The sequence below is a fragment of the Ictalurus furcatus genome, chromosome 5, assembly GCF_023375685.1.
Source record: "Ictalurus furcatus strain D&B chromosome 5, Billie_1.0, whole genome shotgun sequence".
NCBI lineage: Eukaryota > Metazoa > Chordata > Actinopteri > Siluriformes > Ictaluridae > Ictalurus > Ictalurus furcatus.
This window is the reverse complement of record NC_071259.1, coordinates 11734494-11740613: the sequence shown is the minus strand read 5'-3', so window position 1 is coordinate 11740613 and position 6120 is coordinate 11734494.

Here is a 6120-nt window from a genome sequence, read left to right as displayed (position 1 = left end):
TTGTTTTTTCAATAGTCAGCTGTCCAGTTTTGGTGAGCCTGTGTCCAGTAGCCTCAGATTCCTGTTCTTGACAGACAGGAGTGAAACCTAACGTGATCATCTGCTGTTGCAGCCCATCTGCTTCAAGGAACGATGCGTACATCTTCTGACATGCTTTTCTACTCACCAAGGGTGATTATTTAGTTACTGTAGATCTCCTGGCAGCTTGGACCATTCTGGCCATTTTCCCCTGACCTCTTTCATCAATAAAACAGATCTAACACTAAATGGATGGGTGTTGTTGTTGTTGTTGTTGTCAGCGCCATGCTGTGGTAACTCTAGAGCAGATCTCTTCGATCTTATCACTGGCATAAAGTTGGTTTGATGTTGGAAGTTCGATATTTGCAGATCTGCGCAAATTAGTGGACCGTCTCTAAAGTTAGATACGACGTTGGTATACACGTTTCTAACTTCAATAGCATTTGAAGGGAATGACTTACAAGCGCACAACCAACTGTATAGTATTCATGAAGGTGTCAGCTATAATTCACACCTTTTAGATTTTATATATTTACTCAAATAAACTATTAAATCATATGTACATTTGATATGAATTTCACTACCGAATGGGCCCATACACAAAATATACCATAATTTAAAGCTCAATAGCATTTGAAAGGTATGACATGCAGTCACAAAACCAACTGTAAAGTGTTCATCTAGGTGTTTGGTATGACGCAGAAGAAAAGTCTATTGAAGTTAGAAACGTGTATACCAATGTCGTATGTAACTTTAGAGACGGTCTGTTAATTTGCGCATATCTGCGAATATCCAACGTTCAACGTCAAGCCAACTTTATGCCAGTGATCTAATCCACAAACGGCCACAAAAATCCAACCTGGCAAAAGCTACACCTGATTTCACTTGTTTAATCAGATCATTTTGGTCTCCAATCATAGTTTAGTTAGTTTAATAATACTATTAAGTGTTCTCATATTTTTCTGGTATGAAAGCCTGCAGCTGCACTGGCCCTGTGCAGATACTATTGAAGACCCCTGCTCTAGAGACTGTTGTGTGTGAAATTCCCAAGAGATCAGCAATTTCTGAAATACTCAAACACCCCTGACTTGCTCAAAGCATGTTTCAGCAACAGTATTCACATTCAAGTTTGCATGCATTAAGTTAGACGTAGCCTATTCTATCTATTAAATCAAGCCCTAGTAGTCGTGTACTATAGGCTAGATAGTTTGCAGTGTATGCACAGTATCGGCAGTCTGAGAAGTAGCAGGTTGAGTTGCAGCCTTACAATTTCAGGGAACTTGATTTGATCCTGAGCATGGGTTGCTGCCTGTGAAGAGCTTCACATGTTCTTCCCGTATCTATGTGGGTTTGTCAGTTTCATACAACCAACAAAACAATGCCGGTAGATTGGGATTATGTGTTCCCAGCCCCCCGTCCCCCCACCCCCAATAATTAGAGGGATACTATCTAATTATTATTTTTTTTTATATTAACCTAGTAATATAAAAGGCAGTCGAGAGTTTTTCAGATTCATACCATTGTTGAACCGCAGGTGTGTTTCCCATCACAGCGCACACAGAAAAGCTAATATCATTAATCAGGGCTGCCAGGTTCCAAAATTTCCAGACCAACTACATCTCAAAAAACCACACAAATAACCTGAAACTGGCCCCCAAAAAATCGGCCATTGGAAAAAGGGAGGTACATTTTATTTCTTTTTCTCAGCTTTTGCTTAGGAAACAAGGCCACTGTGGTGCACGGTGATGTATGGACATTATCCACTCCATAATCTTCCCTTTCCCTCTTCAAGTCTTTGCAATAGATGTCGTGCATGCATAATAGACATGCTGCATCTACTTGCACTTTGCCACTTTGTTTGTGGAAGTTATTTTCTTTTTTTTTATTTTTTATTTTATTCAGATTATTTGCTCTAAAACAAGATCTTGGCAGCCACTGAGTATTTTTTGCTATCCTAATTTGGTATTTAAAAAAATGCGACCCTGGCAACCCTGTAATTAACTGTCCTGTCCATTGAGAAAAGAAAGGAAATCATTGGAATATCTGCTTGTATGTGTTAAATAGCAACATTTTTAACCTGGTGGTCACTCAAAGGACTTAATTCGCATTTAAATAGAATTTTAAATGCATGGGGTTGCGAATGAGGACTTTATGAAGATTCACATTGGTTGAGCAGCTGATATATACTCACCAATCACCTTAACAGAAACACCTGTGCACCTGTTCATTTATGCAGTTTATCCAGTCAGCCAATCATGTGACAGCAGCACAATGCATAAAATGCAGATACAGGTCAAGAGCTTCAGTTAATGTTCACATTAAACATTGGAATGAAGAAAAAGTGTGATCGCTGTGATTTTGATCGTGACATGGTTGTTGGTACCAGAAGGGCTGGTTTGAGTATTTCAGAAACTGCTGATCTCCTGGGATTTTCCATACACAGCAGCCTCTAGAGTTTACACAGAATGATTCAATTCAATTTTATTTTTGTATAGCGCTTTTTACAATAGACATTGTCTCAAAGCAGCTTTACAGAAATATCAACATGGTATACAGATATTAAAGGTGCGAATTTATCCCAACTGAGCAAGCCACTGAGTGGCGACGGTGGCAAGGAAAAACTCCCTAAGATGTTTTAAGAGGAAGAAACCTTGAGAGGAACCCGACTCAGAAGGGAACCCATCCTCATCTGGGTAACAACAGATAGTGTGAAAAAGTTCATTATGGATTTATATGAAGTCTGTATGGCCTTAGGAGCAGCCGTAGTCCCAGCAGTCTGGAATTAGAGAAGATTTGAGCTCCATCCAGAGGCAGAAAGGATCTGGATCTCTAGTATCTCCATAAATTCATGTGGGGCTTGGCGAAAGGAGAGAGGGAGAAAAAAGATAATTATGACTGCGAAGTAGTAGAACAGAATCTAGTCAGGGTAGGCTTGAGTAAACAAATACGTTTTAAGCCTAGACTTAAACACTGAGACTGTGTCTGAGTCCCGAACACTAATAGGAAGACTGTTCCATAACTGTGGGGCTCTATAAGAGAAAGCTCTTCCCCCTGCTGTAGCCTTCACTATTCGAGGTACCGTCAAATAGCCTGCATCTTTTGATCTAAGTAGGCGTGGCGGATTATATAAAACCATAAGGTCGCTTAGATATTGTGGCGCGAGACCATTTAGTGCTTTATAGGTTAATAAAAGTATTTTATAGTTAATGCGAGATTTTACTGGGAGCCAATGCAGTATTGATAATATCGGTGTGATATGGTCGTACCTTCTAGTTCTAGTTAGGACTCTAGCAGCTGCATTCTGGACTAACTGGAGCTTATTTATATTCCTACTAGAACATCCAGACAGTAAGGCATTACAGTAATCTAATCTAGAGGTGACGAATGCATGAACTAGTATTTCCGCATCATGTAGTGACAATATGTTTCTTATTTTAGAAATATTTCTGAGATGAAAGAAGGCTATCCTAGTAATATTATCTACATGAGCATCAAATGATAGGCTGGAGTCAATAATCACTCCAAGGTCTTTAACTGCTGCACATGATGAAACAGAAAGACCATCCAGAGTAACCATGTGATCAGAAAGATTACTTCTAGCTACACGTGGGCCTAATAAAAGTATTTCTGTTTTATCAGAATTAAGTAGAAGGAAGTTAGTTAACATCCAATGTCTAATGTCCTTTACACAATCCTCAGCTTTACTAAGCTTCTGTCTGTCCTCTGGCTTCGCTGAAACATACAACTGTGTATCATCAGCATAACAGTGGAAGCTAATTCCATGTTTACGAATAATTTGACCTAGGGGTAGCATATATAAAGTAAAGAGCAGTGGGCCTAAAACAGAACCCTGTGGAACTCCAAAAGTAACCTCAGTACGCATGGAGAATTCACCATTTACATCTACGAACTGATAACGATCGGTCAGATAAGACCTGAGCCAGGAGAGGACTGTTCCCTTAATACCAACAACATTTTCTAATCTATCAAGGAGAATAGTGTGATCTATAGTATCAAAAGCTGCACTAAGGTCGAGTAACACAAGCAGAGAGACACAACCCTGATCGTAGGTCAGTAGAAGGTCATTTACTACTTTAACTAATGCTGTCTCTGTGCTATGATGAGGTCTAAACCCTGACTGATACATTTCATGAATGTTATTCCTATCTAAGTACGAGCATAACTGCTTTGCTACAACCTTTTCTAAATGATGTGAAAGCATCTTGTGTGTGGAGGGTCTGCAGGCTGAAACACCTTGTTGACTGTTGTGTGTGGAAAATCCCAGGAGATCAGCAGTTTCTGAAATACTCAAACCAGCCCTATCTGGCACCAACAACCACACCACCATTGAAGACACAGAGATCACACTTTCCCCCATTCTGATGTTTGATGTGAACATTAACTGTAGCTCTTGACCTGTATCTGAATGATTTTATCCACTGTGCTGCTGCCACATGATTGGCTATTCAGATAACTTCATAAATGAGCAGGTGTACAGGTATTCCTATTAAAGTGCACAGTGAGTATATATAGTGGGGCCCCACCACTGGCCCAACCTGACTGGGTGCACTATATTGGCCCTAAGTGTGAATAAGTGTGTGTGCATTGTGCTGTGCAATATGTCCCATTCTGGGTGTATTCCTGCCTCATACCCAGTGTTCCCAGGATAGGTTCCAAATACACTATAACCCGGACAAGTATGAATGAAAATGAACGAATATGAGAACATTTTAGGATCTTGGTGAAAAAAATACTTGGGTGAGTTTCAAGCTTTTAATTCTGCTCCGATACAAATATTGTAGCCTATAATGTTATTAATACATATTGCAATATATTTTGCAATAACAGCTAGTTTTTAAAGCTTGGGTTTCAAAATCTATTTGGACTGAACTGGGCTGGTGTTTGGGCTGGTTGTGAATAGTAATCGGACTGTTTTTATTTGTAAGGAAAACCTGGCAACCCTGAAGACTAGTACCATTTCAGCGCTGTTCGGATCGAGGCACCATTTTGGCTCGAGCGTCATTGCGCCCCCTCGCGGGAGTGACGCGTGACTCGGAGGCGTGACGTCAGCTTCAGCACCGGACAGCTCATTCCCCCTTTCTCCTCAGCTTGATCGACGAGGCCCGTTTGCCCGATGGGATTCGTTCTGAATCGGCTGGACTCACGCGGGCTCCTTAGAAAACAAGGAGAGAAGGCGAGCGGAGAGGACGCGCAGAGAGAAACGACGCTGCAGCCGGAATCCGAGGAGAAAAAAAATCTGATCCCACCCCTCACTTGACAACGCGACAACACCAAGCTCGTGCGATACGGTAATGTTTTATTCGCGAATAACCGAAACTCGCTGTACAGCACCGCGTCTCGTGCGCGCTTCACCCCGGATTACGGCGTAATGCATCGCAGCACGACATGAGTGTGAAATGTGAGCGAAATCGATGGGATACGTTTTGAAAATGTACGATAAAATGTGTGTGTGTGTGTGTGTGTGTGTGTGTGTGCGCGCGCGCATGCGTGCATGTTCTCAACAGACATTGCGGCACTTTGCGCTGGCTCTGGGGCGCATGGCTGAATGATCTCACATTGGCCATTAAGGCTTGTGGTTGGTGAAGGTGTTTCCCCCCCCACCCCCCCGTTTTACGCAAATGCGCGATTACACACAGCGAGCTCATTTATTTCGGCTTTGTTTTGGATATCAAGTGGACAGCGACGGTGCCAAATCTCAGCGTCGGTGTTAGCGCTGCGGGTAACATTTAGTATCAAAACACACACACACACACACATACACAGGCCACATCATGTGATATGTAGGTGTGTAGGGTACTGTTTATGCCTGCATTTGAGGAAGAGTGCTGCCTGGCGTACAGTCCTTGCTTGATACTGGTTATTTAATCATATTGTGCGGAAGCTGAAATGACGCACGCACGGTTTTTACGTAGGCGCGTGTGTGTTTGGAGCATCTCACGGAAACATCGTAGCGTTCAGAAGCCTGAATGATGTGGAGCCATGTAGAGCATGATTCTTCTTCATGGAGCAATAAATGAGCTGTTTTCATTCAAATACTATCAACACTAAGAAAAATAAGCTATTGATCATACTAATTGTTGA